This window comes from Protopterus annectens, chromosome 2.part0, assembly GCF_019279795.1.
Source record: "Protopterus annectens isolate FY-2018-M chromosome 2.part0, PAN1.0, whole genome shotgun sequence".
NCBI classification, from domain to species: Eukaryota; Metazoa; Chordata; order Ceratodontiformes; family Protopteridae; genus Protopterus; species Protopterus annectens.
The window spans coordinates 988064416-988087578 of NC_056728.1; the positions used below are offsets into that span (position 1 = coordinate 988064416).

General features: G+C 41.4%; 1 protein-coding gene across 8 annotated transcripts in view; it reads left to right on the top strand.

The window, feature by feature from the left end:
• Positions 1 to 23163, top strand: part of MPDZ (multiple PDZ domain crumbs cell polarity complex component) — a 3829210-nt gene that overhangs the window by 3120111 nt on the left and 685936 nt on the right. The window lies entirely within an intron of this gene.

A 23163-nucleotide genomic window follows, 5' to 3' on the forward strand; every position in this document is an offset into this window, starting at 1 on the left:
AGATATTATGCAAATGCTCTGTAAGTGGCCTCGGGTGGTCTGCCTTCAGAGCAAGGAGAGCCGATGGAGTGGAAGCATGGCTTCTCTGCTCCATTGGTTTCCTTTTCCCTGGAGCTTTCTGCCTTTGAGGGGGTGGAGAGAGAGTGTTCTCTGCTTTTGCAGGATGGATGGTTCCCACCCCCTCGGATCTTCCCTCTGGATCCTGTGTGTCTCTGCACCTTGAGTCCCATCATTCTATGCCACAGGGACAGCCAGGTCAAAGTCTCCAGGTTACCCAGCAGGGTATTGCCGTGTCTTAAGGTACTTCTGGAGTATTCCACCAAAGAAGTCCCTCGGAAGAGGAAGTGGAAGAGGAGGCTATTGGACTCCCGTCAAGAGACTATCACCAAAGATACTGTTTTTGATAAAGGGGAAAGGTCCCCAAGATCACCACCCGAAGACATCTCATTTGGAGACATCCTTGAGATTCTTAAGAAGAGGGGTTGGTCTACTTATAACCCTTCCCCAAAGGAATCGGTATTCCTGGAGGCCTTTGGGTCTGGCCCTTCTGCCTTCTGGGTAACTCCACCAACTGACAAGCTTAGTGACTTTATCTCTAGACGGGAGTGGAAGAAGTAAGATACAGTTGAGCCAGTCTCCAAAACACTAGCTTGGATTCTGGCACCACCTGTAGGACAGGAGATTTGGAGCAAGGGAGTTCCTGTAGATGCTTTGGTTGTGGCAATGCCCCCAAGAGGAATTTGCAGAGCAGACAGGGGGTCTAAGGCTTTGGGCAGACTCTTGAAGCGTGTGCATGCTTGAGCGACCTTTGCCCTCAGATTGTTGAACTACTTGGCTCACTTTACCAGACTACAGAGGGACTTGATAAATGTCAGTATCCCTTTTTGAGACCACTACTGTTGAAACTCAGGCTTCTGTGGCCTTGCAGTTGGTGACCCTAAAATCCATTTCTAATTCTTCCACGAGGCTTATCTCTCATGCACCTGAGGGTACCTCAAGGGTGGTGGGTTCAGGCATTTCCATTAGGAGGCATGGCTTGATGTGCTTGTGTGATTTTACGGAGCTCTTCAAGTCTGCATTCATCAATGCCCCTTTTGACGGCAGATTGTTTGGCCCTACGTCAAAGGACACACTCTCCAGGTGTGAAAAAGATAGAAAGACCCTCTCTGCAGTAGGTATACATTTTTCTAGCCTTTAAAGAACTTTCTCTCGGAATCGACGAGGTGGTTGAAAGATGTGGTTCAGAAAGTCCCAGGGTCCTTTCCAAGATCCACATGGAGACAGTTCCCCCAGGGGCAGAGGAGGGAACTTGAATGGAAGATACTGCCCACACGGCAGAGGAGACCCGCAGAACCAAGGGTCCAGAGATTCCTTCTCTGACAGACCCTACCAGCACTTCTGAATGGAGGGCCTGATTGTCCCTCTCTGGAGGCAAACGGGGGTTGTTTATCCCTGCACCAGAGAGCCTGGCTAGATATCACAAAAGGCACATGGGCGCAGAGGTTATTTCCATAGGTTATATAATTCCCTTTTCTCTTCCACCTCCATCTGTATGCAGATTTCCTAATGTTTCTCCCAGTCAGGAAAGCAGCAACACTAGAAATACAGAATGTGCTAAAAAAAGTGTCATCCAAGAGGTTCCACCAGACTAGATAGAATCCGGAACTTCCTCAAGATTCTTTTTAATGCCAAAGAAAACAGGGGACTGGAGACTGATTTTGGATTTCAGCAACTTGTGCAAATCAGTTTGACAGACACAGTTTTGGATGGTCACAGTTCAGTCCTTTCTGCCCTTTTTGTGTAAGGATGACTGGATGTGCTCGATAGACCTTCAGGATGCATACTATCACATAAAAATTAACAGACAATGCAGAAGGTATCTAGGCTTCCAGCTGAGAGCCAGTCATTACCAAGTTCAGAGCACTGCCTTTGGGTATTTGAATGCATGGCAATGGTAGCCAGTCACTTGAGACTGCAGGGATTCCGAGTTTTTCCATACTTGGATGACTAGAGCATTACCGCCCCAACCAGGCATATACTAATAAGAGCAGATCATCAGGTACTCCAGACTTGCTGCCATCTGGGGATGACCATAAATTACAACAAATCTCTAGAACCGTCTCAGACATTGGAACTCATAGGAACAAATTTCAGCATGGTATCAATGACAGCTTCTTTCCCTCTCTCAAGAGTACAAACTATCAGGTTCCAAGTCAGAAGAATAATTCACAGTACCACAATTTCAGCCCAATTGATTCAACAAGCCTTGAGAGCAGTGTTAGTGGCTATAGTCCTAGTTCCTCTAGCAAGATGTCACATGAAAATTCTTCAATGGATGTTAGCAACACATTGGTTTACTCTGTACCAACACGTCAGCCCAAATAAGAATCACTCAGGCATGCAAGTGATACCTTTGGTGGTATATATGATCAGATCAGGCTCTACAAGGCTGTCCTTTCATTCTCCCTCAGCCCAAGCCCATAGTGACCATGGACACATCCCAGGTTGGGTCGGGGCACTTTGTGGGGAAAACAGTCCCCCAAAGAGGCCAAGATGCATATCAATGTTTTGGAAATGAGAGTGGTGCTGTTAGTGTTGCAGGCCTTCCAAGACACTTTCTCTTTCAGGACATTTGAGATTCAGGCAGATAATAGGTCAGTAGTTTAGTCCATCAACAAACAAGGAGGAACCAGGTCTTACCCATTGTGTCGAAAAGCCCTCAGAGTGTGGCAGTGGGTGCTCTCATCAAACCATTTTCTGATAGCAACACACATTCTGGGAAAGTCCAACGTGATAGGAGACAAATTGAACGGGTCTATCCTACAGCTTTACAAGTGGTCTCACAACATGAAAGTGTCTAAAATGCTTCTTCTCCAATGAGGCCAGCCTTTCTGTGACCTCTTTTCATCTCCCCTAAACAACAAATGCAGCAGCTTCTGTCCCTATTCCCCCACTGGGGGAATGGCAGAGGGACACTGTACTACATGAGTGGTTGCTCAGTTTCCTCTGTGCTTGTCCTACAACTCCCTCGATCCCCAAATTTCTGCAGAAACCTTTCCAGTTGAAGAGCAAGGTCATCCTCATTGCACTTTACTGGTCTTGACTGATTTGGTTCCCCTTTATTGGCCTCATCTAATTTACCCACCTTGGATTCTGGATCTGATTCTACACCTCCTATCTCATCTGACAGGCATGATTCGCCCAGATATTTAAAACCTAAAGCTGACAGTATGGCTGACATCATGTTCACAACAGACAGAGATGTGGTCTCTTTTCAAGTTTTAATATGCAGTTAAAAGCAGAATACAAGTAAAGTACAGTGTAAAGAAACCATAAAGTTCACCAGGGCACCACAAGTCACTAATAAAATCCAAAGGTACCGCCAAAATGGAACGGAGACTCAACGCAGAAGTTCTAGTTCACAGTTTTAATAAAAACACAACAAAACACATTAACGCCTCCCAAAAATCACAAAGTACGTTTTCAGTTACTTCATCAGATGCGGACTGAATACTGAGTGGTTACATTTATACCTCCTTCAAGCTGTAAAGTTCATTAGTTAACCAATCAAATTGGGGAAAATTCACTGTTAATTGAAACAAAACTCACAGTATACAAAATAGAAAAAAAAGCAATATACAATACAAGAAATGAAAAGCAAACTAATCATTCCCTCACAGCATGCTGTGGCAGAGTCTAGGTGAGCCTTTCCAGTAAAGCTCTGAAATGTTTTATTTTACCCTTTAAATGGAAGATTGTCATAGCTCCACCCCCTCACTTCACAGATGATTAACCTTAACTGACCTGTTCTAACTTATGTGCGAGTCCTTAATTGACCTGTTCTAATTTCTGTCTGACTCAAAAGAGACAAAGCTGTGATCTCTTTTCAAGTTTTAATATACAAGTAAAATACAGTGTAAAGAAAACAAATCTCAGTATACAAAACACAAAAAGGCAATGAAGTAATATGAAGTACAAGGAATAAAAAGCAAACTAACCTTTCCCTCCCAGCAAGCTGTGGTAGAGTCTGGGTAATCCTTTCCAGTAAAGCTCTGAAATGTTTTATTTTACCCCTTAAATAGAAGGTTTAGTTCCTAATTGTACCCCCTCCGTTCTCAGATGATTGACCTTAACTGACCTGTTCTATCTTATGTGTGACTCCTTAATTGATCTGTTCTAATTTCCGTCTGACTTACAAGAGACGGAGCTGTGGTCTCTTTTCAAGTTTTAATATGCAGTTAAAAGCAGAATACAAGTAAAACGCAATGTAAAGAAAACAAATCACAGTATACAAGATAGAAAAAGGCAATAAAGTAATGCAAAATATAAGAAAGAAAAAGCAAACTAACCATTCCCTCACAGCAAGCTATGGCAGAGTCTAGGTGAGCCTTTCCAGTAAAGCTCTGAAATGTTTTATTTTACCCCTTAAATCGAACGTTTAGTTCCTAGCTCCACCTCCCCCCCAGTTCACAGATGATTAACCTTAACTGACCTGCTGTAACTTATGTGCGACTCCTTAATTGACCCGTTCTAATTTCTGTCTGACTCACAAGAGACACGCTGACGCTGTGGTCTCTTTTCAAGTTTTAATATGCAGTTAAAAGCAGAATTTAAGTAAAAGACAGTGTGGAGAAAACAAATCACAGTATACAAAATACAAAAAGGCAGTAAAGTAATACAAAGTACAAAAAATAAAAAAGCAAACTAACCTTTCCCACACAGCAAGCTGTGGCAGAGCCTGAGTGGCACTTATAACACAGAGTGACCACATGTGAAGAGAAAAAAATTCAAAAATGTAGGTGAACCGTGAATTCTGAATATTGCTTTTCTCCTTTAAACTCTTTTTTCAAGGTCAAGATCCCCTCCCAAACTTATATATATATATATCAACTCCGAACACAATATATCTAAGAGAAAAGGGAATAGTGTAAGAAATGGCCATCTCGGACTTGGTATTTTTAAGTCCGTTTTTTTCAGCTATTCAGTCTCAGCATTATGGGACTTGCTAATGTGGGACCCATCAGTTCACATGGTTAATGACATCAAATCTGCACACATATAACAGTTCTATTCTGTCTCTTCATTCAGTTGTGACACAATGTTTAAACAGAGAATAATTGAACATTTAAACACAAACAGATACTAAAAAAATGATACTGATGCTTTGTATAGACATACACTAATGTATAACAATGTATATAGTTTTATTGGTGTTGATCAAATGGAAAGTTGTTTACGGATTGATACTGCTCAGAGCTTGTGCTTAAAAAATGAAAATCAGTGGTTTGATCTGATGTCCTTTTTAATTCATTCCTCCATGATTGGGTTTTGGATCCAACCTCTGATCCAACTTGGCCACATTTACAAGACTCTTGGATTCAACTCACAAGCTCCTCCCTCTACCCAGAATGCCCCAGTCAACCTCCTACACCTCAGATCTTGTTTGCTGGCATATCGCTACAGACACGGATACATCTCTAAGAGCTTTTTGCATGTTTTTCTCTAACTGTAAGTGTATATTTTTTGTCCTTATAACTTTTTTTAGGTTCATAGGTATGTACTAGGCTAATTAATGGCCATGGAGCCACAAGCCTAGCCCATAAGATTACCCTGGCATCATGTCACCCGACTTTAGTTCCCACTGCTTGTGTTGGTTAAAGCCACTGGAGTGATCCCTGGAGTGAATTTTGTATTTCCCATCCACTCAGCAAGATTTCTCAGTGAGGTGCTCTGCTTGACATGTATGGGAAGTCTATTCCATAGCATGGGCAGTCTCTGGGTTATGAACCTGTCCCTCCAGCATGTTCTGTTGATTGTGGTAATGAGGCTAAGGTCTCTGGAGCATGTGGTGTGGAGGGATTTCTTTAAATGTAGCATTTCTAACAGAGCTGGGTCAGACATGGCTTTGTAAGTCAAGCAGAGATCGCCTCTAAGTAGGCGATATGAGACAGAGAATAGTAGTTTTTTGAGTCTGTCCATATAGGACAAATATTTAAGGCCTAGGATCCTCTCTTTGAGGTACTTTTGCGGCCTCTCCAGTTGTTGCAGGTGTTTAGTGAGGTACATGCCAAATGGGGCATTGTACTCAATGATTGGCCTAATGAAGGAAGAGTAGAGGGAGACAATGACCTCATTCTTCCTGGATGCAAAACCCTTAGTAATGAGATGTGCCACTTAGAAGGGCTTTCTGACCACAGTGGCAATGTGGTGGTCAGAAGAGAGGTTGCTGTCAGCCTGTGTTCCCAGATCTCTTATAATGCCTTCTGTGTTCAGTGGACTACCAAAGATGTGGTAATTCATGGGAACCAGGTTTTTCCCAAAGGAGATGACGATACATTTTATGGCATTGAGCTTAAGGCCATGGTTCTGACACCACTCGTTTGTCTCAGTGAGGCCTTTCTATTGGATGTCAACATCACTCGGGGAGTTAATAATAGCTCCCAACTTGCAATCGTCTGTGAACCTTGTCAGCCTGAGTCCCTTCGTGTTGGCCTGCCCTTCAGAGAAGTAGATAAAAAACAGGAGAGGACCCAAGACCAAACCCTGTGGGGCTCCACTTGTGACTGGTCAGCAGTCTGACGTGGAGTCAGCTACTTTCACACTGTGGGTTCCACCCATGAAGCAGTTTGCAACCCACGTAGTGATATAGGGGTTGATGCCTAACTTAGTGAGCTTTTCTATGATTCCTGAGTGGGAAATGGTATCAAAGGCCTTGGCCAGATCAAGCAAAGCTGTATGAACTACCTTGCATTCATCCATAGCTCTGGTGACTGACTCAAAGAAGTTGACCAAGTTGAGCAGGCATGATCTACCCTTCACAAAACCAAACTGTGTGGGATCCAGAGTTTTGAGATTCCCTATATCCTTGTTTATTAGGTCCACGATGATGTGCTCCATAGCTTTGCATTATCAGACTCGTCAGGCTAATAGGGCGATGGTTCCCAGGGTCTGTAGTCGCTCCTCCTTTGTGGAGATGGATGACTGTAGCAGTGCGCCATTTGGTAGGGACAAAGCCTGAGGTGAGGCTGTGATTGAACAGGACCCACAGGTGAGGTACCAGTTCACTCTGTAGTTCATGTAGAACACAGTCAGGGATATTGTCAGGTCCCATAGAATTTCTATTCTTGGCCTTCAACAGTGCTGTTTTAACCTGTGCAGCAGTAATACTGGGTGTCTGGCAGTCTACTGGTATTGTGACTGGTCCTTTGGGGGGGGGGGGAGTAAAGTTGGCACTGAATCTTTCAGCTAGTATATTGGCAATATCTGTTGGCTTGGTATAGGAGGTACCATTGTGCAGTAGCTCAGAGCAAATCTCGGTATTGCCGTGGAGATTCTTTACGTAACTATAGAAGGCCTTGTGGTTGTCTACTATCTGCTGCAATTCTGTTTTCATAGCTAGCTTTAGAGGCTTTGCTGAGGGATCTCAACTTTTTGTTGAGGCTGATAAGGGAGTTTTTCCAGTCTTGGGACTTCACCCTATTCTGCATTAGTTTCCTCATGCTGTTGTAGAGTTTGTTTATGGCAGGGGACCGCCAGATTGGCTTCCTTTTTTTGGAGGAGAGCGTCTTGATTCTGTTGGGTATGGCGAGATCCATGCATTTGTGTACGTGTTCGTACAGTGCATTGGTGTATGATTCGGTGGTCATGCAACTATTCTCCATTTGCATGGGTACCGTGAAGTTAGCCACCTCTGTTTTTAGGAGCCCAAAGTTAGCTTTGGAGAAGTTTTTCGTAGTGGTTACCTTGGCAAGCGAGTGGATTTCCAAGGTGATTAGTTTGTTGTCATATCTAACTAGGGAGGAGTTGACTATTGGTGTAGAGCAATGGTCACCTACATTAGTAATGACCAGGTCTGGGATGTTGCTACCTCTAGTGGGGGTAAGAACGAGCTGGTCCAGGGCATTGGAATTAATGAATTCCAGGAAACGTTGGGCAAGTGTGTTGGTACATAAGTAGTTTTCCCAATTAATGGAGGGGTAGTTGAATTCACCCAGTATGAGAGTGTTAGGTTGGACCGTAATATTCTCCAGGGTGCTTAGGTACGTGGAGTGCGAGTCTTGGGACATGGTTGGGTACCTGTAGCAGGCTATGACCTGAATCGCCGCTGTTTTTTCATATGAGTTTGCCTTTTATTAACTCAGTCATTGAGAGAGAATGAAATGGTCAACACGTATGCATAGTTATGATGAGTACATAACTTTAGTTTAGTATAGGTGCTTTGTTTTCACCTTGATTAAATGATACAATCCGATGTCATTTTCGTTCATTCCTCAACTCTTGGGTTTGAATCCAATCCTCAGATCCAACTTGGCCACTTCTTCCAGCTCATAGAACACTGAAACTGTTGCGCTCCTCCCTTTACTTATAATGCACTTGTCACCATATATACCTCAAATGTCATTTGCTGCCATAGCGCTTGGACATGGTCGCTGAAAACTCTTGAGCGAGCTCTAATAGTTTTGTGATTTAACTATTTTTACTATATAATTCTAATAATTTATGCATACATCTTTTGCTCTCTTTTTTTTTTTCGCTCTTTACCTTAGAAACCTGCTTCTAAATATTTTTCCCTTTATATTACTCTTAGAGTATTTTTTAATACCATCACTGGTATCTTGTCCTTTTTTAGTACTCCCCTTTTTACTTACCATTGTTGGTAATTCCATTTCTTTACTATCTGTTAAAAAATTCTACCTTACTCTTCCTTGTTTCTGCTATTATTTCTGACAAACCGTCAAGGTTTAAAAAATGTGTGGCCTGCAGCCACAAGTTACCCAACTCAGATGCACATTCAAAGTTCATTTATTCCTTAGGATCTTCTCACCTGGACTCAGACTGTGATATTTGTAAAGGGTTTGATACCTGGTCTTTGATCGACCAAAATAATGAGTTGATCCTTAGGGGCATGCTGCCCTTTACATCTTCATCTACAGCCTCTAAGGCTCAAATCTCCAAAAGTTCAGACAAAAAAGGAGATTCTCATACAGAAAAATATTGTAAGAGATTTCTGGCTCTGACAACATCTGCTACTTCGTCTCCATTATCCAAGCCTCCTCTTAAACAAGCAAGAAAATCAGATCCAACAGCTTCGGATACAAAATCTAGATCCAATAAATCACCATTGATCCATTTGCCTCAGTTATTGGCAGATCTGATCACATCTCAGGTCCCATCTCCTTTATGGCACAATCTTTTTGACACCATTCAAGACCTTCATCCACAGCCTCATCCATTCGATTTTCCAAGAGCCTTATAGGAAGCTGATGTGGACAGGATGATGAGAGAGTTTCTCAGGATGCAGATACAAATGGGAGTTGTTCTGGCTTTGACCTCATCAGACAGAGACCCTTGTCAGTACTACACCTCTGCTATTAGCTCCTTCTTGGATCTGACTTTTGGTTTTTGAGCCATTAGATCTGAAATTCCTGAAGTTGTCTGGCTTGGTTCCGAAGATGTTGATGTTTTCGACTCCATTGGTGTTTGTGAGTGTTGTGGCACTGAGTGCTTCAGAGTCAGATGATTCTTAGAGCTGTAGCTTTGGCACAGACTCTGGGGTGTTGGACTCTACTCCATAGTTGTTGGAACTGTCTTGGCCCCTCAGAGCGTCACCACTGGACTGCTCTGGTCCAACTCCTTCCTTGAGCAGCTTGCCTTTAGGGCACTGTCGGTGTCTCTTTCTCCAAGGCATTCTGCCTTTGAGGTAGTGAAGAGAGCTTTCTCTTTTCCCAGAGTTCAGAATTCTCTTCCCTTTTCAGCTCTGTCTTCCCATTCCCATTTGATTCTGCATCCAGAGCCTCAGCCATCTGTTCTACTGGGGCAGCCAGTCCAAACCAGTCTCTAGAACACCCAACAGGATATAGTAATCTCTTGTGATACCCCCCAGCACATTCCAACAAGGAAGTTCCTCAGAAGGGGAAGTGAAAATGGAGACACTTGGACTTTCCACAAGAATCTGTCACTGAGGACACTGACTTTGGTAAAGGAGAGGGGTCCCCCAGATCACCACCTGATGATGTCTCATTTGGAGATGTCTTAGAACTCCTAAAATAAAGGGGTGGTTGGTGCCCCAATAACCCTTCCCAAAGGGAGTCAGTATTTCTGGAGACCTTTGAAGCTGGCCTGTCCAACTCTTGGGCAAATCTGACTGTAGATGAGCTCATTGATTTAGTCTCTAGATGGGCTTGGAAAGAAGCATGACTGAGTCAGTTCCCAAGAGACCAGATAGGATCATCGCACCACCTAAGGATAGACCACACTGGAGTAAAGCTATATCAGTTGATGCCATGGCCATAACAGTGGCTACTAAGAAGAAACGGGCAGAACAAAGTTCCTGTTCCACCCTTCCTAACAGGGAGCCAGGATTTTGAACAGTTTCAGTAAGCTTGTCTATGCTTCAAAAAATGCACTGCTGGAGAAAAAGTCAAACGCCAGATTCCCAAACCGTATCCAATACTTTATTGTATAACAAGCAACATAAACCATAAAACGCTTAACGAATCACCACGTTTTTCATCTATTACACAGACTTCCATGTTTTATGGTTTATGCTGCTTGTTATACAATAAAGTATTGGATACGGTTTGGGAATCCGGCGTTTGACTTTTTATCCAGCAGTGCGCTTTTTGGTTATCAGTTTTTTTTCCGCATTGATACTCTATTTATTTGGTTGTCTATGCTTCAGCGACCTTCGCCCTTAGGTCACTGAATTATTTGGCACACTTTACAAGACTCCAGAGGGATTGGGATTGGGTTAAGGAACTTTCCAAATCCCTCTCTGGGACCATTCTCTGAGGCAGAGACTATTATTTCCTTGCAGCTGGCTAACCCTCAGTCTGTTTCAAATTTGTCCCAGAAACTTATCTCCCATGTGACTGAAGGTACCTCATGGTGGCGGGTTCAGGCCTTTCCATCAAAAGACATGCCTGGATGCACATATGTGACTTTGTAGAATCCTTCAAATCTTCTTTCGTCAATGCTTCCTTTGACGCAACCGCATTATGTGACCCCAAAGTAAAAGATATACTCAGTAGGTGTGTGCAGGAAGGGAAAACCCTGTCTACTCTGGACATACATTTTTTGACCTCTCAACAGACCTATTCCAGGAAACCATGAGGTGGATGGAAAATGTGGTTCAAAAAATCCCAGGGCCCCTTCCAAGATCTGTGTGGAGATGGTTTCCCCAGGGGCAGAGGGGGAACTCGAATGGAAGTCACTGTCCCCGCAGCAGAGGTGGCCTACATAATAAGGGATCTTGGAATACCTTCTCTGACAGATCCTATCAATACTCCTAAAAGAAGGCCTAACTGTCCCTCTCTGAAAGCAGTCACGGGTCGCTTATCCCTGTACCAGAGAGCCTGACTAGAAATAATGAGAGATTCATGGTTATAGAGGATAATATCCAGAGGTTATATGGTAGGATTTTCCCATCCACCCCTGCTAGTATTTGACAGAATCCCCAATGTTCCACCCAATCAGAGGGAAGCAGCATAAATAGAAATAAACAAGCTGCTGGAAAAAAAAAAAAAGTCATCCAAGACGTCCCCCAAGACCAGGAGGAGTCCAGAACTTATTCAAGATATTTTTAGTGTCAAAAAATGTAGGGGGCTGGAGACCAATCTTGGATCTCAGCAAAATAAACCGATCAGTATGGCATACAAAGTTCCAGACAGTCCTAGTTCAGTCCATTCTGCCATTTCTGCACAAGGATATACTTGATAGATCTTCAGAATGCATATTATCACAGCAAAATGAACATGTAGATATCTACACTTCTGGCTTGGAGCCAGTCATTGCCAGTCAAGAGCACTGCCCTTTGGTCTCACCACAGCCTCCAGGGTGTTTGCCAAGTGCATGGATGTAGTTGCAGCTCACTTGAGACTGCTGAGATTCCAAGTATTTCCTTATCTGGATGGCTAGTTCCTGACCACTCCAACCAGGCATCAACTAATTGAAGCATGGGACTGTTTTTTGCTCCAACTGTGCTCATATCTGAGGATTTCTGTCTGTTACAAGAAATCTCAACGCAGTCCAACTCAGATTCTGTAATTAATTTGGTGCTGTGTTCAATACTGTCACTCTTATAGCTTCTTTCCCTCTGTCTTGAATTCAAACAATTCAGTCACAGATCAAAAAGATCATTCACAGTTATTCTCTTTCAGAGTGTTTGATACTCCAAGCACTGGGATCCATGTCAGCGGCAGTCACTGTGGTTCGACTGGCAAGGTACCATATGAGAATCCTTTAATGGACAATCACAACTCAGTAGTCTAGTTTTCATGTACCTTTATCCAGTCAAGTCAAAATAATGCAAGCTTGCAGAAATTACCTTTTGTCGTGGATCCATTCCAGTCAAATACAAGAAGCCCATCCCTTTGTTTCCCCACAATCCTAGGCCACAGTGACAATAAACGGATCTCAGATCAGGTGGTAGGGCACTTCTTGGAAAGGACAGTCCAAGGTACATGGTCTCCTGAAAAGGCCAACACACATATCAGTGTCCTGGAGATGAGCAGTAGTCCTAGCATTCAGACCTTCTATGACTCTCTTCCAGCCAGGACTTATTGCAATTCAGACAGACAATATGTCAGTGGACTAGTATATCAACAAACAAGGAGGAACCAGATCAAGAAGCTATAAAAGTATGACAGTGGGTGATCTCATCCAGTCATTTTCTGATAGCAGTGCACATTCCAGGCATGTTCGGCATGATTGCAGACAGGTTCAGCAGGTTTGTTCTAATTTCTCGTGAGTGGTCTCTCAACATGAAGGTGGCGAAGAGGATTTTCCTGTCATGGGATCAACCAAGCCACAATCTCTCTACATCTCCTCTAAACAAGTGCAGCAGGCACCAGGTTCTTTGCCTGACCCCCCCCCCCCCCCCCAGTGTGGGAGTCCCTGAGAGGCACTCTATGCTTGGCCCACTGGTTTCCTGTATGCTTACCCTCCTATTCCCCTCATTCCCAAGTTTCTCCAGGAAGCATCTTGATTGGAGACCACAGTTATCCTCATTGCACCTTATTTGCCTTGACAGATCGTTTCCCTTTCATTTGGCCTCATCTCCGACATTTGCCCTGGATTCTGGATCTAACTCCAGACAATACTGTCTCTTCCCACAGGCATGAATTCATCCAAACATTTCAGGGCTCAAGTTGACTGCATGATTTCTCCAGTTCTGTTGATTGCTAGACAGCCCAGGCTCTCCTTCCCTGTCATCCCACAAAGCTTCCACCAGAAAAAATTACAAAAGTAAATGGGAAAATGTGTTTTTGGGAGCTCATACAAAGAATCTAGACCCTTTTCAGCACCACTTTCTAATTTTTACAATTTTTTGTAATTTTCAGTGAAGGGGCTAGCTCCTCAACTGTCAGAGTACAATTTCCAAAATTAGATCACTAGTGTTGCAAACAGATGCCCTGCCTCTGTGCCATCAGGCCAACTTTAATAGTTTTTAATTGTACAGTTATCTACTGACTCTTAATATCAGAACTAAGCTCAAGTTAAATTGCATAGAGACACACTCGGGACAGATGTAGACTTCTTAACCTTATTACCTCATAAAAGAGATATTTACTAACAAATTCTAATCTGGTAAACTTAAAAGCAAATCTCAGTATAAAAATGTACCAGTTTAGTGTCTGTGTACATATGTGCATGTATGCATTGCTTAGTTATACATCATTTTAATTTTAAGTGAAGTTCTTAGAAATGGATAAATAAAAACCAAGAAGCAAGTGTATAACTCCAAATCAAATTGATCTGGAGTTATACACTTGCTTCTTGGTTTTTATTTTATTCGTTTGTTGTTCAATTGTTGTACTCAAGTTCTTAGAAACAAAAACAAGGTGGCTCTATGTGATCTTTATATCAAGCACCTATTGATGGTGGTTAACCTAGACAGTGTAAAAACTAACTCTTTCTCATTAAAATGTTTTAAATTTTGATAATGTACTGTGAGTATATCCACCAAATTATGTTAAACTATTTTCGGTAAGTCCACCTGGCGATAATATTTACTTACCCCCAGTGAGATATGCTAAGGTTATGAGAAATTCAGCTAGAAATTCCTGACTTAAATAACAAGAAGCCATACGATAGAAGGACTTCACAAAGAGGATTACTGGCCTCAAACAAATGCCCTACACTGACCACCTCAAAAAACTCCAGCTTTACTCCATAGCATATCGCCTACTCCGAGGTGAACTCTGTCTAACACATAAAGCTATGTCAAACCCAGAGCTGTTGGACATGCTACACCTAAAGAAATCCCAATCCCTCCAAGCTACATGCTCTAGGGACCTAAACCTTGACACCACAATAAACAGGACATGCTGGAGGGATAGATTCCTGTCCCAGAGACCTCCTATACTCTGGAACAAGCTACCCATCTATGTCAAGCAAAGTTCTTCATTAGCACTCTTCAAAAAAAATCTTGATGAGTGGATGGGAAATAGGAAATACGCCCCAGGGATCACTTATGTGTCTCTGCTCGACAGTGGCACAGGAAAATAACTTTCTTGGGTGGCGTAAGCTATGGTACCTTGCTGGCTAGGCTTACGTAGGCCCTTGGGCCGATAGCCTAGTACCTACCTATGAACCTATGATTAGCAAAATCAGAACCTCCAACACAAAGCAAACTACACATACCTCTCACTGACCGTGTTAAGGGGCACACATAACAACCATCATGATCAGGCAGTGTACATTGCAAACAGATACTGGAAACTAAAACATACTCTAGCTAGGCATGGAAACCCATAAGGTAATACGGCACCCTGACAGCTGCACAGTTAATTTGGCTTTGGTGACTCCATTTTTTCAAGGCGTTCGTGACTGTGACCTACTTTCTTATGGCCAAAAAAAGGAGATTTCATCTAGATTAAAAGAACTAAATACAGTTCTGAGGTGGGCATTATTGACATTGGAGTGAATAGTCTGAAGAGAGTAATGCATATAGTTAAACAGGATAGAGTGGGGCTATCAGATATTAATTCAGACATGAGAAAAAAACACTTAACAAGTAATCCCTTTACCTTGCATGGTACCTTAATATCAATGTTAAATTGTGGTGTTCATCTTAGTTTTTAAAGACATGGTGCCATAGGCAGGGGATTACCTGTCTGTTGACCTACCTGACTTGTCAAGAGATTTGCATGCAGTCCATTTGCTTTATATGCAACATGTTTCACCCCCCACCCCCATGTAAGTGTTAGTACTGAGTTGTAAATGTTTAATCACCACTGTTTCTTTTTCTCAAGCATTTACACATTTGAGACAAAACTACTTGACTAATTCCCATGATAAAAAATCAAAGGTAAAGGCAGCATTGTTTAAGTCAGGAAGCCTCAGCAGAAATCTAGATAGTCTCCCAGATTTTCTCCGCTTGGATAATCTTGATTTCTGCATAGTTTAAATATACAAAATGTTAACCAAATTTTTCAGTGGTTTTCTTTTTCAATTGGTGCAAGTACAATGGGAAAGGAGGTATACTCATATTATTTATAATGGGTCAATTAAAAGTCAGAAATCAGAAAAACAGGGTTAGAACTTTATTACAGAATAGTGTCCATTAATGATGCTGAATATAGTAGTACTGAAAACTGCTACATAATATCATTTATCTGATTCAGACCATGATGTATACTTTAAGTGGAGTTGTCCACTATCTGTACAATGACTGGGTAAATTATTCTACAACAGATTATGGTTCCTAAGTACTAGCTATCTGTGTTTACCAAAATAATCTTGAACAATTAGTTCATAATCCAGTTTAGATATTATTAAACAAACTCGGGGGGGGTGTCTTTTTGCTTCCTTCCTTGGTTAATACTGATTGATATGGTTGTTATTAAGCAAAGAATAAAACAAACCCAGTTAAAAAAGTATGATTTCCTGCTTTTCACATATAGAAATTACAACTCATGAGTACTGTATTAGTAACCCATATAAAACACTCAAGATACAGCCAATGATTTTTATATTATCAACTACTGCTATCATAAAATCATACCTCCACAGATACAAGTGTATAGAAAATTTTTTAATAACCTTCTTTAACAAGGCCACAACATCAATACACATTGCTGAGTAAGATGCACTGTCTAACATTTCCTAGCCCTTAAAACAATTCCAGATGAAACTAAGTACAAAAAGTAATTTTAAACATGCCAAATCTTGATTCTCAAACTGTAAAATCATGTTGTATTGAAGGTAGAAGGCGACAGCAAGGCTTTATTTAGTTACATTAGAAAACCTAAAAGGGAGTATGGGAATGTAGAGCAGTAATCAGGGAATTAGTCTGTCTACAGCATGCAATAGAAAATGCATCAACAGACATTGTGCAAATTTCAGAAATGCCTTAATGTATAGCACTATGGGTTTGTTCATTGTTGTCAGAAGTAAAATCAGAAATGCTTCCTTTTTCCTCAGGTAAAATGCAAAAGTAGTTCTTCTGGGCCCTGATAAAGTACCTGGTGATTTTGTATGCAGACTTAAAGAAAACTTAAGCAACCAACAATTAATTCCACTAAACAGTTCCATATCATATTATATATATTATATCATATCATATCGGTAGGTACTGTTAAGCATTGTGGTCAGTGTTGCTGCTTCATAGTACTTCTTGATACTTGTTTTTAGAGTTTGTTTCTTGACTGAAGTATTTTCCGTGCAGAGTCTTTGGATCCTCCCTGTTCATATGGTTTGTTTCTGGGTAAACTGGTTTCCTCCCATATCCCAAAGATGTGCTGTAGGTGAATTGGTGACCCTCTGGACGTTGTGTGAGCACGCATGTGCGCGTGTGTGCGTACATTTTGCAGTGGACTGGCACCCCATCTGGAATTAGTTTTTTTTTACTTTTTTCCCAGCGAGTGCCAGCTTAGGCTTCCACTGTTCAGCCAGTCTGAACTGAATTAAGCAGGCAGAAAATGAAGGAAGAGATAAGTTCCTGATCTTTTTGGTGTAAGGATGTGGTGATTATGAAACAAAAAAATAAATAAATAAATTACAGGTACTTCTCTTAGGGATCCATGTTACATCGACGAAAACCCACATCCCCGATGACCGGATCGCCGACACCACACATCCCTGACAAAGGTAAGTGTATGTATTACGGCACGGAACCTATTCCAGTATACGTAATACACCTTAAAAGTAAACAAATACCTGTATAGCAGGGGGGCAAGCCCCCCTGCCCCCCCACACCCTACTTAAATATACCAACTCTGAGATCGCACCACATTGTGGGAATGGGAATACATCCCATTCCGCACTACTCACCATTGTTGGTGATGTGTGGTGTCGCCGATCTCGTCTCAGCGATCTGGTTGCCAGGGATGTGGATTTTCATCGAAATAACAGGAACCCCTTCTCTTAGATATGGAACAGTTTGATTTTCTTAAGGAGAGTATGTCATTCAGATTTTGTATCATTTTTTGAAGAAGACCTGCACTCATTGAATGATTCATTGTATATCATTCTGCCTACTTTCTCATTTATAAATATTGTACAGTATCATAGTGTAAGTTTTATTATTTCCTCTTCTCTGTCATTTCAGTGATGTACTTGAATTATGTTGGGTATGTCGTAAAAAAATATTTATTTCGCATTTACTGCTAATGTTTATTTCTGCAATTTTCTGTAACCTTCCCAGGCTGGGATGAAAGCAGCCCGTTTGGATTAGTGCTTTACCCCAGTTAAAACATTAAAAATAAAAATAAATAAATAAATCTTTTCAGACCTCTGGAATTATGGACAAATCATTTTCACCAAGTATAAACAGATTTTTTTTTACATCTGTTTTTTAGTGCCTCCCTACTGCCCACTGCCTGCCATGTTTCAGTGCTTCTCCTCATTCCTCTTTACAATTTGGAGACAAGGTAAGAACATCCTTGTATGCTGCCATCTTGACAGTAGGGGTAGTTTTTCCCCTTTGGTCTACCCTTATCCCTGACCCCTGTGCTTGTACTGTGTGTGTTGTGCTACCGCTGCAGTTTACATGGACATGTCACCTTGTGCGCACATTCCTCCGTAGATGATCTCCATATATGTCAGCCTTGTTTTTTGTCCGGGTTAAAGACTTTAGCCTCAGTGTGGGGGCAGTAGCTGCGCAGGACAAACATCCTGTCCATAGACAGATGAACCTGTCATTTGAGAAAACAGACTAACAGAATTCAAAAGTTAGGATAGTGGCTTATATTTGTAGCGCACTGAAGGTGTCTAGCTGTGTCCTACAGGGGTTTGTATTAAGAGCATTTGATTGATAAGAAAGGAGCTGTGGATAGCTAAATATTCAGATGAATGCAGGCTAAGTGTATAGTATACATATGCAGTGATTCTTGTTTTATTGATGGGCTTTTTTTACTTGAATGTGTAGATCCCCCCTGTTGTTATATTAAGCCTGCATAGAGTATGTGGTGCTTGCTTTCCCCTAATTCAGCTGTGGTTAGTATTTTTTTTATTTATAGTCAAATTTTGTTGAAATGCTTTGGCAGTAGTGTAAATTGATTAATGGTACTAAAACTGTGTAGGTCATATAATTACTTTAGTAAAAGATAAGTATTTCAGGAAGGATTACAGAAAATCCTTACTCAGTGTTGCTGTACTAACCTCTCTTTTCATATCAACATATGTGGTGTCATGTGTGGCAGGTGCTTGATGTAGGAGGATAAAGTCCTAACCATGTCCCAGCAAACCTGCATTCACTTACCAGACAGGGTGCTAGAAAAGCCAGCTGGGGAGGAATGGATGTGAATGAGTGCCAGGTGTCACCTCTCCCAAAGATATAGCTAGTATGGTCTTCCAAAGTGTACTCACAGTTTAATTTGTGACTGTGGAAAGGTGATGGCACTTATCTTCATCTGTGGATTCATAACTGAGGGCTGCATTGTACCTGTTGGCTAACAAGAATGAGGTAGGCTACACAAACAAAAATCCTAGTGAAGTATTGACCTCAGCGCTACTTATATTCTTCACTGATGAGCTTTTTTTTGCAGATGTTTCTGTGTATGAGTTTCCCCCTCCATAATGAGAGCTTAACCCCAAAAGCATCATCTGCTTTTGATGGAGAATGGGGATATAGGTGGTGGTGTGCCTTTGCCTTTTATTCTTGAGGGTAAATCTCTCATTATTAGCACTGACCTGCCCCACAGTTAGTTCTCTGGTGCCTGACATTGACCATCCTTATTTTGAGGAGTGTGCTTTGAGTCATCCTGTCTTGCCTTTGCCTTTCATTCTTGAGGGTAAATCTCCCATTATTAGCACTGACCTGCTCCACAGCTAGGTCTCTGGTGCCTGACATTGACCATCCTTATTTTGAGGAGTGTGCTTTGAGTCATCCTGTCTTGGATCACTGGTAGTAAAACCTGAGAACTCTTCTTCTGTGGTTGCTCCCGAAAACCTGCCAGACTGCAATATTCTGGTTAAGGGGGGGGGGGGGTCATCTTCTTATCCCAAGCTAGAGCTGTCATCACCGGGACCAGACATTAAGCAGGTTTTTGATCTGCCAGAAATGGGAGCTGCAAGTGCAGTGTCGTACCTATGTAGAACTTGGTCTGAAGTCTGCACCAGGCCTAGCACAATTCTCTCCCCATTGTGTTCCTTGATGCTCATCTTTGTGCAGTGCTGTAAGCATGCTTCCGTATGCATACAGTGTTGAGTGCGGCAATCTATTGTACTACTGTATAAAGAAAGTCAAGTGATCCTGAGGCCACTTTGTCTGAGTCATGATAGAATACAGTTTATCCATCATCTGCCTTCCTGATGGAAGACCCCTATTTTGGAGAGGGTGTCAAAATTATGAAGAGCAATTTCCAGTGACCTAGAGATTCCATGTCCCTTACCCCAGAAAGACCTGGTGAAGTAGTTTCTTGTGAAAATCCTGAGGAGCCATGGGTAAACTATGCCCTACAGAAATTCCTTCCTTCACTGTACAGTCTTTACAGCTTGCAGGCATCCAGATTTTGCATATTGAGTCTCTGATAAGGCTGATGTCTATTACAGTCTCCCACCTCCATTTGTAAAGCAACTCACTAAGCATCTCAGGACTGAGTCATGTATTATTTCTTTAGTCTGTCATAAATACCACACACAACAGCTTTGTGCCATCCTGCCTAGGGATTTGGAAAAGTATGGCAAGAGAGTTTATTTTTCCTGCAGTACTGGAGCTTAAAGCTCTCAATGTTTATAAGGAGGGCTCTGAAAAAAGAACTCTCAAAGTTTTCACTGCAGGAGGACTTTCTTGAAACTTTTTCTGCAAGTTCTGCAGTGGGATATCATGTTTCCCATTGTGATTTTCATTATATTGACACTTTAGCTAGGTTCAAAGCTCAGTTTGGCTGCATAAGATGATGTGGTTGAAGCTGTCCTCCATGAAGATGTTCAGGAGCAAAATTCCAGATGTTATTTATTGCTGAAATGGTCTTGGCTAGTCTTCCTAGGACCTAGTGCATAAAGTTCTGAGGAGAAAACAAGCTCTCATCCCTATGGTGAGTTTTTTTGACAGTACTCCTGTTTCTTCCACAACTTCCTTCTTAAGGAGTGGCAAAAATAAGTTGCTACTTCTTACGAAAGGCCCCTTTGTTTCTTTCAATGCTGAGTAAATCAGTCAACAGGATGATTTTGCTGGCTGCTCTTCAGTGGTCCTGACTCTGTGTTCGTACTGCCTGTAGAGACACTACAATTCTTTTAGTTAATCCTCGCTTGAAGAACCATTGCAATGAACCAGTGGGCTCTAATCCTGAACTCTGTGGGCTAAATTCTGGAGATCAGTTGTCCTCCATAAGAAGAGCTGTACTGCATATCTCTCCATTTCAGCGTTTTTTATTTCTACCTAAGGCTTATAAGTTTTGATCTACCACATGTGAACTCTGCACTATACACCAATGACAAAATCAGAAACTTTATTGCGTAAACTGTGGAAAACCTGGAAAATGACTTTAATGATATGTGAGCTTTGTTAATCAAAATTGATTTAATTATAAACTGCAAAACACATTTCACTGATGTTCAGATCCTATCAAAGGTTTAGAAATAACCCAACATTTTGGATTACAAACTCAATAGGCCAATACCTCGCATCCTGTACATACACTTCAGCATTTTATTTGTTCAGTACTCATGTTCGCTGTACATACAGACAACATAACGAAACATGCTGTGGCCCAACTAAAATTCACCTGTGTACTCAAATCTAATACCTTTGAAGCAAGAAACCTGTTGATGTCCAGAACTGAATATTTGTTTATCATCTTTCCCACTGAGCTCTGCACAGAACACAATTAAAGAACAATTCACATTAATCAAAATTTGCAACTTTGTTACATCAAAGAGTCCCAGTGAACGACACTGTTCCACTTTAATGAAAGCGAACTGCCTATGAATTACTGCAGACATGATGCTCTTTATCAGCTGTACAATATATAAGCTACTAAACTGTTTTATTTATTGTCCACCTTTGTTTTCAGAGTTCAACCCAAAGGAAATAACTTATGAAAATACCATTACTCTGCAGACGTGATGCTGTTTATCAGCTATGCAATATATAAGCTACTAAGCTATTTTATTGTCCACCTTTGTTTTCAGAATTCAACCCAAAGGAGATAACTTATGATAATACCATTACTCCAAAATGGCCTTCATTTACTTAAGTCAATGATGACAATGCATTTTAAAGTTGAAATGCTGTTTCTCAGAAGGTGAGGAAAATTTACATGTGTAACATTTATGAACAGTCCATTACATAATCTGTTTGGAAAATACAGATCTGCTTCTTTTGATACAAGCTTAAATTTGTCTGAACAACATGTGCACTACAGTTGCAAAACCACTGACAACTGTAGAAAGACATCATATACATTTCATTTTACTATCCTGAAAGTTGTATTGTAACCCCCAGTAAGGTACATGCCCCATTTGGCAAGTACCTCACTAGACGCCTGCAACAACTGGAGAGGCCGCAAAAGTGCCTCACAAAGAGGATCCTAGGCCTTAAACACTTATCCTATATGGACAGACTCAAAAAACTCCCAACTATTCTCTCTCATATCGCCTACTTAGAGGCGATCTCCGCTTGACTTACAAAGCCATGTCTGACCCAGCTCTGTTAGAAATGCTACATCTAAAGAAATCCCAATCCCTATGCTCCAGAGACCTCAACCTCATTACCACAATCAACAGAACAAGTTGAAGGGACAGGTTCAAAACCCAGAGACTGCCCATGCTATGGAATAGACTTCCCATACATGTCAAACAGAGCACATCACTGGCCCTCTTCAAGAGAAATGTTGATGAGTGGATGGGAAATAGAAAATTCACTCTGGGGATCACTCCAGTGGCTCTACTCGACAGAGGCACTGGGAACTAAAATCGGGTGACACGATGCCAGGGTAATCCAATGGGCTAGGCTTGTAAAGGCTCCAGGGCCATTAGCCTAGTACACACCTATGAAGCTATGAACTACAGCAGTTTACCTTCTACTCCTGGAATACCTGGACTTCACTGGTTGGAAGTAGACTGTTACTTTTACGTATTTAGCAAGTGTGAAAAGTGTAAATTGTTCTTATACTTCTTTATGCTATTTTTATTTCATTTGTGTTTTCTTTTATGTATATTAAGATTTTTTTCTTTATTGTTTTCCTTGAAACATTGTTTCATTATTAATGAATGCATGCTTTCACTGCCTAGTTGGTCTGATTTGTGGCTGAAAAGTATCTGTGGACGTGTCCAACAACTCAGTCAATAAAATAAACAAGTCTTCCAAGATGACTGCACACTGATCAACAAGCTGATTTCAGTTCTCTCATTGTGAAAACAGAAACTGAGAAAAGGGGCTATTGAAATTGTCAGTTTGGGTAAAATTCAGCTACTAACTAGTAATTACACTGCCTGGATACTAACAAAGAAGAAATTTTGAGAACCTAAGAGAAAATCAACTAGAAAAGAAGAGAAAATTCTGGCTGTAAAGAATCCTGCAGTTGTTTAGTAAAACACAATTCCAGTAATTTAGAGGAAAAATAAATAAAATGTACTCAGAGGTGACTAAATCAAACACTGAAGGAATATATCAACTCAAATAATAAAAGGTTGTAAACAGTAAACAAAGCTTTAATTAGATATTCAGATGAAGTGATAAAATTGCAAAAACAACACTTGAAATGTAGAAAAGGCTGG